This window comes from Dipodomys ordii, unplaced genomic scaffold (genome assembly GCF_000151885.1).
Source record: "Dipodomys ordii isolate 6190 unplaced genomic scaffold, Dord_2.0 Scaffold30, whole genome shotgun sequence".
Lineage (NCBI taxonomy): Eukaryota > Metazoa > Chordata > Mammalia > Rodentia > Heteromyidae > Dipodomys > Dipodomys ordii.
In genome coordinates this window covers 10,885,263-10,897,568 of record NW_012267246.1, presented here as the reverse complement: position 1 = coordinate 10,897,568, position 12,306 = coordinate 10,885,263, and positions in this window count along the sequence as shown.

Genomic DNA, 12,306 nt, shown 5'->3' with positions numbered 1-12,306 from the left:
TGTGCCAGTCCTGGGGCTTGAACTCAGGGCCTGGGTGCTAAGCTTCTTTTCTCAAGACTAGGACTCTACCACTTGAGCCACAGTGCCACTCTGGCTTTTTGGTAGCTAATCATAGCTAATAATCTTACAAGCTTTCCTGCCCAGGATAGCTTTGAATCACAAATCTCAGAGCTCAGCCTCCTGAAAAGCTAGTGTTACAGAAGTAAGCCACAGGCACCTAGTGAGATTCTATTTTTTTTTAATGGTAAGAGTGTAATAATGTAAACTGAAAATGCTAGATTGCTTTGCTAAAGAGAGAGCAAGTATGTTCTCATCTTCCTAGTGTTTTTTACTACATACTGCCCCCAAAGAAACTGAAGAGCTGGAAATGGAGCTGTAGCTCAAGTGAAAGAGCAAAAAAAGCAAGGACAGTGTCCGGGCTTTGAGTTCATGCCACAAGACCGGCATAAAAACAAAACAAAACAAAAAAAACTGAAGAACATTTAGGATCTCCTAACATTGCCTCATTAAGCAGGTGACCAGAAACTTGATGATATAACTATTATCTATATATTTAAATATGATTAAATTGGAGTTTCCTTCCCACAGATCTGACACTAAAGATCTGGCTAATAGCAGTAAGATTCATATTGTAATTGACTTGTTTCTTTTTTCTTTCTTGTAAAATTTCTTTTTTTTTTTACTTCTGTTTCTTTCACTCATCTTCTTAGGTACTTATATACTTATAGTTTTGGTTTTTTTCATATGGAATGGTTTGTTGAGTATGTTAAAAATATTTTTATGAAGACTTGCTTTAGTTAGCTCTCAAATCTTCCACTATTCAGAAGAATATGTTTTAGGTCCTTTGGTGACCAAATGCTTTCTGCAAGATTAAAGACTCAAGGATTTACCTAGTGGTCAGCTAATATTAATATCTGTTACAAAACCATGCTAATTTCTTGTTGGTTTAATTCTTTATTTTTTTGTTTTTCAATTGAACATATCCTGGTTGTCTGACTTGTGTTATAAAATATACTCAAAAATCCCAACTCAGGTATTTTGTATATCACCTCAAATCTTGAATAAATTGAATCAGTCTAATTTAGGGAAATTGCTCTTTCTGTTAAATATATTTTCTGAATGACTATTGTCTCAAAACAAGTTAAAAGGTAGGAATTGAAATTTTCCTCACAGTGAGCTCCTAAAATTCTCATAAATATTTCACTTTGGATTAAATCAAAGCTTTAATTTTTCTTTTTTAAATTTTTATTTATTTTTTATTGTGAAAATACTGTACAGAGGGGTTACAATTACATGGACAAGATAATGAGTACATTTCTTATCAAGCATTGTAGCCTCCTCCTTTGTTTCCCCTTCCCATCCCTTCCCATCCTCCTCCTGCCCCCCCCCCAAAGCTTTAATTTTTCTGCAAACACTAGTTCCAACAGAGGACAGTCATCATCTTAAGACTTTTCCTTGTCTTTACCATAGGTATATTCCATCATCCTATCTAGGTTATTCTCTTGTTGTTCTGGCATATATTCTATGTTACCATTGTGTGAGCACACTCTAAATACTCTGATCTATGAAGGAAGTTGGAAATACACAGCTGATTAAACGGACTTCAGTTTGAAACAAAACCTACAATTACACAAGAACAGTTCTAATAGATGCCAAAAGCTTAGCAGAAAACCAGATCACTTCTGGGCTGTTTTCCTACAAAATGAAGTACTTAGTCAAATGTTTTTAAGCTTACAACAAGGAGCATTGAAGGAAAACACTTTTTCTGTCAGTCATGGGGCTTGAACTCTGGGCCTGGGTGCTGTCCCTCAGCACTTCAGCTAAAGGCAAGCACTCTTCCACTTGAGCCACAGCGCCACTTCCAGTTTTCTGGTGGTTAATTGTGGATCAAAGTCTCATGGACTTTCCTACCCAGGCTAGCTTTGAACCATGATACTCAGATTTCAGCCTCCTGAGCAGCTAGGATTACAGGCATGAGCCACGGGCACCTGGCATAAAGGAAAACACTTTTTTTTTTTTTTTTTGCTGGTCGTGTGGCCTGAACTCTGAGCCTGAATACTATCCCTCAGCTCTTCAGCTCAAGGCTAGCACCCTACCACTTGAGCCACAGTGCCAGTTCCAGCTTTTTCTGCTTATGTGGTACTGAGGAATCAAACCCAGGGCCTCATGCATACAAGGCAAGCACTCTACCACTCAGCCACCTTCCCAGCCCTAAGGAAAACACTTTTAAAATTTTTAGAGTAAAAATCCCCACTGAACACTTACACTTTTTTCCCACCTTTCTGTTCCCCTCTTCCCTTCTTTCCCTTCCCGCCTTCCTTGATCAAACATCCTTGATCAAAATTTGGCAGGCCAAACAATAATAATTTTTCACTTACATTTTTTTCCTTTGGGAAAGTTTTGAACAACTAGTTCTACTTGAGACTTAAGGATACAATAAAAATGAGCTTAAATAGTTTAAAAGATCTTAGTACTATGACTGAACTCCAACAAAAATAAAGGGAATAGCCAAGCATTAGTGGCTCTGCAGCTGAAGGTATGAAACCAACCCAGGCAGAAAAGCCCATGAAATGTTTATCTCCAATTGATCTGCAGAAAGCCATACTTGGAGGTATGGCTCAAGTGGTAGAGTGAAAGACAGCCTTGAGTATCTTGAGTTTAAGCCCAAATATCAGCAATAAATAAAATAGAGTAGTTTAGAAGCAGCAAAATTATTCCTGGTAGGTTCTTGTCTTCTATTTCAGGGTGCCGATGACTTTTGGGAAATCCAAAGTTACACTGATAAAGGAGTTTAACATTGTCATGTGATGGTTGATGAATGTGAATGTGACTAATATTCAAACTATGATTCCTGATCTAATTAAGAAAATACACGTTTTTAAAAGGAATTATATAGATAATTTTTAAGTTATAAATGAGTTATTTCAACTTAACCTATAAGTATTATTCAGATCTTGAAGTTTTCTTTTTTTGGGGGGGGGGATCCAGTTGTGGAGCCTGAACTCTGGGCCTGGGCACTGTCCCTCAGCTCTTCAGCTCAAGGCTAGTGCTCTATCACTTGAGCCACAGCACCACTCCGGCTTTTTTCTTTTTGCTTATGTGGTGCTGAGGAATCAAACCCAGGGCCTCATGCATGCAAGGCAAGCGCTCTACCACTGAGCCACCTTCCCAGCCCCAGATCTTGACGTTTTCTGCCTCAGAGAATTTAAGTACCTTCCATTATTTCATGTCTACAGTCATTACTCACAGGGGTTTGGTTCCAGAACCCCCATCTCACATCTGCACAAACCAAAATCCACAATGTTCAAGTCTTTTTGATAAAATAAGGTCTTATTTACATTATAACCTATATGCACCCACCTACAGATTTTACATCATCTCTAGATGACTTAGAGTGTAAAGAGTTGCTACACTATTTAAGGAATAAAGTGTCAACAAAAATCCATACATGTTTATAAATACAACTTTGAAATGCATACATATATATAAATATATGTATTTACTTAAAAGATGGGTAGCTCACAAATACTAAGGCTCAACTATACACATATATGTATTGAAAAAATATTCAGGGGAAATAAGATGTGAATAAACTTTTCTATAAGGAACAAAGCATAGCTCCATGTAAGTAAAAAATCCTAGCTCTTCACTGATATACTGGATAGCAAATTACAAAACTGATTATTTACATTTAACCCCAGCAAAATTAGATGTGAGTTTGAACACATAATTTTCCAAAAACTCTTTTTCATGAAAGTATTTTCATACTTTAAGGTCCTTACAAATGTGGTTTTCTCTTAGCTTATTTGAAGCATGATCAGAATTCTTTGTCTAATTATTCACTGGCTACATGTAGCTGTTGCCCACTGTCTGGACACTCAAAAAGTCCTGTGCAACTTCCTACTCCCACTTTCTTCTACATGGCCAACACTGGACTGTAAGGCCATTTCATTACTTGGCAACTTTCAAGGAGCTCACAGTCTAAGAGTCTGGGACGACCAGGGTATTAAGTGTCTCATCTGTGCCCATTGCCTCCCACGAAGCAGGTTCTAGAAAATGTGCACCAGAGTACCAACCTCAGAGAATGAACATGAAGGGCAAACAGAAAGTCCTAAGCACAGTACATGGCAAAAAAAAGGGGGGGGGGCGCCTACAACTGTATTCACAGAAATTCAATTAGGATTATCATGTTGGTTCCAAATTTTCTTCTCAACAAAAGTTATTGAGTTCAAATAGTATCTTCTTACTTCAAAGAAACATTCTCAAAGCAAGGACATATAAGAACTAAGGAAATTATTAGTCTATCCAAACAGGATTTCCAAGTAAGGCTTTAAGAATTTTTATTGTATTTTAAAATTTTGATTTTGCCTACATTATGTTATTTTAAGGGATCTATATGGAATATTATTTCCATAGATAATATCAAATACAAAATAAAATGCCGTAAATCACATGTTAAGTATAATTTAATAGGTTACAATTACAGGAAAAAACCTAATCTTGATAATTCTCAAAAATTGCAAAAGTTATTTTCACATAATTCAGAATTATTAGTTTCATAAACTATTCATTGCTAGTTTCTCTGTTATATAGGGAGCAAATTAAACTTAGGAAGTATCTGTGCTTACAGTGACCTTAGGAGAGGTGCTGTATAAAATATAAATGCATGTATACATAATTTTTATTATAATTCTGTATTGGTGATCTAAGAAGAAAAAAAATTTACTGTCAACCACTCTGAAGACTATTTATGTCTTTACTGCTTTCTAGTTTAATTAAAAAGAATTATAATAAAAACAAACTGGTTAAGAATATATTTATATCTCCTACTGCATTATGTCAAAAAATATATTCCTGATTGCTTAGTGTTACCTTATTTTACTTGGAAAATAACCACATCATTAAATATTGATATTGTACTACTAGCTATACTTGTTTCTTGCATATGGTATTATCATTATTCTCATTTTAGGAATAAACTACAAACTATTTTAAGGCCAAATTTTACTTCTATCTAAAAGCACTTTATTAGTAGTAGTGAAAAATAACTTGAAGCAAATAAAGTAGTCGAGATTCTGTCTCAGCCCAATCAGAATGCCTATTAAATAGAGAATAAAAATTTTCAATGAAAAACAATAGGAGCTTGGTGCTGGTGGCTCATGCCTGTAATCCTAGCTGCTGAGAATCATAGCTGAAAGTCAGCCCTGGCAGGAAAAGTCCGTGATGCTCTTATCTCCAATAAACCATCAGAAAACTGGAAGTAGTTCTGTGGCTCAAAGTGATAGGAGCTCAAGAACAGCACCTAGGCCCCAAGTTCAAGCCCAACAACTGACAAAATAAAAACAATGGAAAAAAAGGAAAATTCACACACTGTTGGAAGCAATGTAAAGAGTGTCTGCCTCTAAGGAAATCAGTATGGATGTTCCTCAAAAAACTAAAAATAGGGGCTGGGAAGTTGGCTCAGTGGTAGAGCGCTTGCCTTGCATGCCTGAGGCCCTGGGTTCGATTCCTCAGCACCACATAAGCAAAAAGAAAAAAAGCCGGAAGTGGTGCTGTGGCTCAAGTGGTAGAGCGCTAGCCTTGAGCTGAAGGGTTGGGGACAGTGCCCAGGCCCAGAGTTCAGGCCCCACAACCGGACCAAAAAAAAAAAAACTAAACTAAAAATAGAACTACCATACCCCTCCTGGGCATATATCTAGCAGGATCAAAGTCAGTATACAACGGACATATATGCACACCTGATATTGCTGCACTATTCCCAACAGACAAGCAATAGAATCAGTCTAGATGACCATCAACAGATTAATGGATAAAAATGTGGATGTATAAGTAGCGGAGGCTTGTTCGAGCATAAAAAAAATTGTGTAATTGTATAGGAAAATGGATAGAACTAGAGATCATCATGTTAAATGAAATAAGCCAGACTGACAGATATTGTATGTTTTCTATCATATGTGAAATATTGATTTAAAAGACAAAAGACTTGGCCAGGCACTAGTGGCTCACATATATAATCCTAGCTACTCAAGAGTCTACGACCTGAGGATTGCAGTTCAAAGTCACCCCAAACAGAAAAGTCTGTGAGACTCTTATCTCCAAGAGTGACACTGTGGATCAAGTGGTAGAGCACTAACCTTGAGTACAAAGAGGCTCAGGGATAACACTTAGACCCTGAGTTCAAGCCCAAGGACCAGCCAAAAAAAAAGGAGACTTTCTGGAAAAGAGGAAAGGATTCCATATGTAGGAAGGGGGTAGGAGGGTAAGAGGATAATGGTGATGTCAATAATCAAAGTACATTATAATCATGTACAAAAGTATCATAATGGGACCCATTATTTTGTATGACTAAGATATGTTAATAGAAAAGAATTCATAAAAAGGGAAAAAATCCATTTTGTAAAAAAAAACCAATAGAATAACTCTCTTCAATGAAAACAAATGAACAAACTCATTCTAACAATGTGGATGAATCTCAAATAGGCTGAGTGATAGGGGCCACCTCAAAAGGCTACATAATCTCATTCCTTTGACGTGATAGCTAGAAAAGGCAAAAGTATAGAACTAAATCCAGGGTAAGGAGATGGAGACCATTTATAAAGGGGCATAAGAGAGAATTTGGGGGAATGGTGAAACTGTTCTTTTTCCTGATTGCGATGGTACATTATTTGTCTATATTTCTGTCTGAAATCTGAATTACACACCAAAAAAGACTGAATTTACTGTGTAAAAATGTTTAACAGTAAAGCTGAAGGAATTTTTTTCATTCTAATAAAATGAACTTCTCAGGTCACTTAAGGTAATGTTTCTTCACATTTTCTGCTTATGTCAGCCATCAAAGCATGAATAAAAATCAAACCAATTAAGCTTTGTTTATTCAGTTATGTCTGGATTATTTGAGACAGAAGGAACATGTTGACCATCAAAACCCAGACACACAAGTAAAGCACAATCTGAGCTTTTCTTCCACAGCCTCTGACCTGACAATCACATCTGTTCACAGAATTGCCAAAAAGGCTTCATATCCAGATCTCACAAGATGGAGTCATTAATAATTGGTAAAATTATCCCCAAAATACTGGAAGAAATATGAATTTCAATAATCTGCTAACTACATTATAAGTTTCTGAATGAATGCTAGTTGAATATAAAGTGCATGCATTCCACCATCCTTACATGCTACAACTTCAAAGCTGAAATCAAACCCATGACAATAATCTCATCCTGAGTGACCTCAAAAAGGTCATGATGAAGGCTGGCTAGATCAGAGTTATGTCAGTTATCACCCATCATCCACCACGGTCAGAGCCTCTAACAACCATTCCAGTTTAAACTTGTTCCCAAATGACATCAGCTAATTATTTTTATCTCAATGTTACAGTTTAACTAATTCACTAATGATTAAGACACTTGTAAAGACTGAGCAAGCCCTACTAGCTAAAAGGTTGCTGCACTTTAGTTGACATGCAAAGGATGTCAGTTCCCAGCAGTTAGCTAATAAAGAGTTCTAATTAATAGTACTTCAGAAAAGTGTCCTGTCAGCAGGAACTCTGAGGTTGTTTTCCCACTGTACCAACATCATCTCTCCATCAGCTCCTTCTGCTTCACCAGTGACCTAATGCTGTCCCTACTCTGATTCTTTTAATTTGTAAGTAGTCTGGATCCCAATTTCAAAACCTCACACAGCACTTTTTTTATTTAGTATTTTGTAGAATTAGTATATGGGATGCTGTAATGATAGAAGTGAATAACCTCAATCTCATTTACATACTTAACAAAGGACATCAATGTAAGCTGGAGGGCATCAGCAAAAACCCAGGGGAAGTTAGGACAATTATTCACTTGCCCAGAGCGCTTCATTTGCTGGCCCAACACTATCTCCTATCTCACCCTCTTCTTACAAATTTATCCATGTGTACACGCGCGCACGCACGCACACACACACACACACACACACACACATTTCCTGTGTACAGAGTTTCAGTTGTTGTGTAGATTTTTGGGGGCAGGTGTAGTATTTATTTTTTTGGAACTGTGGGTTTAAGGGTTTTTTCTATTTTGACATTTTTGTAATGTTTCATTGTGGGGGCGGGGGTTCAATGTAGTATTTCTATACAAGTACACAGTGGTACTACAGAGACCCACACACAGATATAGACCCATGAGCACACACACACAGCTATAGCATGATGAAACCCACCAAATGTCATTTGAAAGAGGGGAGGAATGGCAGCCTGGTAGAGAGGGTGAATTTGTTCAATGTCCTTCAATCCTCTTTGCCCTTCAGTGTCCCTCTTTTCCCCTCGCACATCATTAATACACTCCCATATCTGATGAAAATGGATACATATCCATTATCATTTGTTACTATTATCATTATCATAGCATCAACGTTTTAGGTCTATTCTCCACAAATGAGTGTGAACATGAATAGAAAATGTTCACTTTGTATGTGTGTATGTGCATGTGTGTGCGGGTACAACCCACATATGCACTGGTCCTGGGGCTTGAACTCAGAGCCCCCTGAACTCAGGTGCTGTCCCTGAGCTTTTGTGTTCAAGAATAGTACTCTAACTCTTGAGCCACAGTTCTACTTCCAGCATTCTGGTGGTCTGGAGGTAAGAGTGATCCTCGTATCTCAACCTCCTGCGTAGCTAGGATCACAGGCTTGATCTACTGGCATCAAGCAACCTGTTGACTTTTTAAGATTGGCTTATCTCACTCAACATCATGATTTCCAGATCCATCTAATTTCCTGCAAGTGACAAAATTTTATCTTCTTTATGGCAGAGTAATATTCACAGATATTCATATAAATACATTTATTTATGTATATCTTATCTATATTCACATATACATATATACATATTCCACCTATATTTTCATCACTTTTCACTTATAAAAAGCCTAGTTTGTATTCAGGGAAGCTAATCTTGGATCTTAAACAATTAACTATTCTATCACCTGACACCTCTGTAGAATATGAAACAAGTGATGATGGCCTGTGACAAAAGAGCAATTCAATGAAAGCTAAGTAATATCAAACAATAACTACAACATGGTCCAAGCTTTCCCTCTATTCCCATATCATTATTACTGACAAATAACAACAGATGTGGAAATATTTTTGCAAATTTAGTGTCCATCCTCATACTCATTTTCCCATCTCTATCATCTTCCCTTTCCCATTTTACACCCCTGGGGAAGGAGTACAAGAGAGATGAATGAGATACCTATCCATCCCTCCCTACTTCCTGAAGAGAGAAGGTGCTCAAATGCTATAAAGAAAGGGGAAAAACAGCAAAATGAGCTACACTTACTTTGAAACAGATACCACTGTTCTACTGGTTCTATAATTGTATAAAATTTTGATTTTTATCAAATTAAAAGCTGGATGCAAAGAAAATTTCTAATTTCTTTGGCTACAAAACCTTTTATGGAGGGAGTCCAATTGAGTGGCCTGCGTAGTGAGGCAGTGTCTTCTAACAATGTCAATCAGGTCAATCTGCTTAATAATGTTCTGTTGTCTCCTATTTCCTTACTGATGTGTTTGGGGATTTTTTTTGTTTGCATTTATCTATTTCTTCCATTGGTTGCTGAGAGAGAAGTACTAACATCTCCCAACATACGTTTGCCAAGTTGTGTAACATGCCATAGCCACACATTCTCCTTTCATTTTTGTCATTCTAAACTTTATGGTCAGGCTTTAAATTGACTTGTCTGAGTCACAAGGGATTAAGCAAATTGTACAAGCTCACTCAACTAGTAAATAGTAAAGCAGAATTCAAACTGAGGTCACTTGATTCATGAGTCCTTGCTGTTTGCCTCACAATATGTTGTATCCTGACTCATTTATGAATTTCATCAACAGTTCTGATTAATCCTGTGCTACTGTTGGTGACACAGCCAACTTCTAGGGAACTCAGTTATAATCTCTGCCTCTATTTCCTATCTCACTGAACCCAATCTTACCCACCCCTACCCCTTGAGAAGCTATGATGAAGGAGATACTAAGGCTCTGCTGTTTGAATTGTAGCTTCAAGTGTTCAGAAGTAGGTGAGAGCTTTGGGCTGGGAAGGTGGCTCCGTGGTAGAGCGCTTGCCTTGCATGCCTGAGGCCCTGGGTTTGATTCCTCAGCACCACATAAGCAAAAAGAAAAAAGCCGGAAGTGACGCTGTGGCTCAAGTGGTAGAGCGCTAGCCTTGAGCTGAAGAACTGAGGGACAGCGCCCAGGCCCAGAGTTCAGGCCCCACGACCGGACCCAAAAAAAAAAAAAGAAGAAGAAAAAGAAGAAGTAGGTGAGAGCTGCTCCCACATGAAGGAGTGTTTGGAATTAGCTTTCTCTTTCCAGTTTCTCAATACTTCCTTAGCTTTCTTCTCTTGGGCTGCTGATGTGGATAGGTCTGAGCTCTGCACTGGGAGGGGCCCCTCTCTTGGAAAGGCCTAGAGGTGGAGACAATAAAGCTAACACCACTCTGGAGTTTAGCGATTCACTCAGCCTCGATTTTTTCTAATTTTGCTCTCTTTTGGAATTAACACTTTTTTAAAATTATCTTTAAGTAGTTGTATAAAGGATTTGTCAGTTAACAAAGCAGTTTATGAATACACTGCATCTTGACCAGTTCACCCCTTTCACCATTCTCATCTCCCTCTCTATCTACTTCTTCCCTTACTTTTTGAATTTTGTAGCGTATACAATAATTCTTGACTGCATTTTCTCCCCTCCCTCCCCCCCCCTTTCTCCTCTTCATTTATCTACCCCTCCCCTCCTTAACATCCCCCTTCTTTTGAAAGTACCTATTTCTTGGTGTTTCTTGGGCTTTGACTTTGTCTTTCTAAGAAATTACACTATTTTACTTCCCTCTTTAAGCTACCATATTTCAGTTAATAAATTTGTAACCACTTGCAAACCACCCAGCATGTTTATTTATAGCTTTATAGACTAATTCTAGCTACCACATATGAGGAAACCATCAAGCTTTGTCTCTCTGTCCTAACTCACTTCACTTGATATAATGTTTTCTAAGTTCTTCCATTTCTTTACAAATGTACAATATCATTCTTTCTAATGGAGGAGTACAATTCCATTGTGTATATATACCACATTATCTTGATTCATTCGTTCACAGAGGGGCATCTGGGTTGTCTATTTTTGTCATTAGTGTGATAAGACCTGAAAGGTGCAGCATGGAATATAAGTAGCAAAGAAGGGACAATAAAAATCTATTTTCAGATTTGTAATCAGGTTAGAAAGATGGAAAGAGTCCTGGTTCACGCAAGCTCAGCCTCCAGTATAGCAGGCCAGAATGTCTCATGGGAGTTGGAATGTTTCATGTGTTCCTCTCCCCTAAGGACTATGCTGGTAAGTTTCTAACTACCACTATTTTCATCAGAAGTCAATTCAAACTGTAAGAATCCCCACAAGAATGGTCAAAAGGGGTGGATAAATGAAGGGATGAAAGGAGAAAGAATGTAGTCAAGAATTCATAGTACATACTACAAAATTAAGAAAAGAGAAGGGTGCGTCAAAAGGAAATGTATGTTCAAAGGGGTGACACTGATCAAGATGCCTTGTATTCATAAACTGCTTTGTTAAACAGTAACTCCTTTCTACAACTATTCAGATGAATCTGGGATCTAGTTGCTGCTTACTCAGGCTCCCAGTACCACATTCTCTGCATTTTGAAAATAGTGATAATAATAGGATTGTTAGGAAAATTAAATAAGCTAATACTAGAACAGTGTTAAGATCAGTGTCTGGCACACCATACTATGTTAGTATAAAACTGATAAGGAAGCCAGGCACTGGTGGCTCACACCTGTAATCCTCAAGAAGCTGAGATCTAAAGGTCATGGTTCAAAAGCCAGCCCAGGCAAAGAAAGTCTGTCAGGCTCTAATCTCCAATTAACCACCAGAAAACTGAAAGTAGAGCCGTTATTTAAAGCAGTAGACCACTAGCTTTGAGTGAAAGAGCTCAGAGACAGCACCCAGACCCTGAGTTCAAGACCAACAACCAGTACCCCTCCCGCTCAGAAAAAAACCCTGATAAGGATATAAGAGGGTAATACCACAGGTAAATTATTTGCAATGAGGAAATTAAATTGTTGAGCAACTGGTGACTCAGATTGACCTAAGCAAGAAAAGTCAAATCAACACAGTTCTTGACTACTAAGGATCATCAGCAAGTAAAGGGAAGTGAGTAACTTAATTATCTAGCTGCAATCACCCCTGAGTAGTTTCAGTCAACTATTTCTTCCACAGACACATCAGTACTTATCAGGCAAGAATTGTGAACTTAAGAGGTGTTA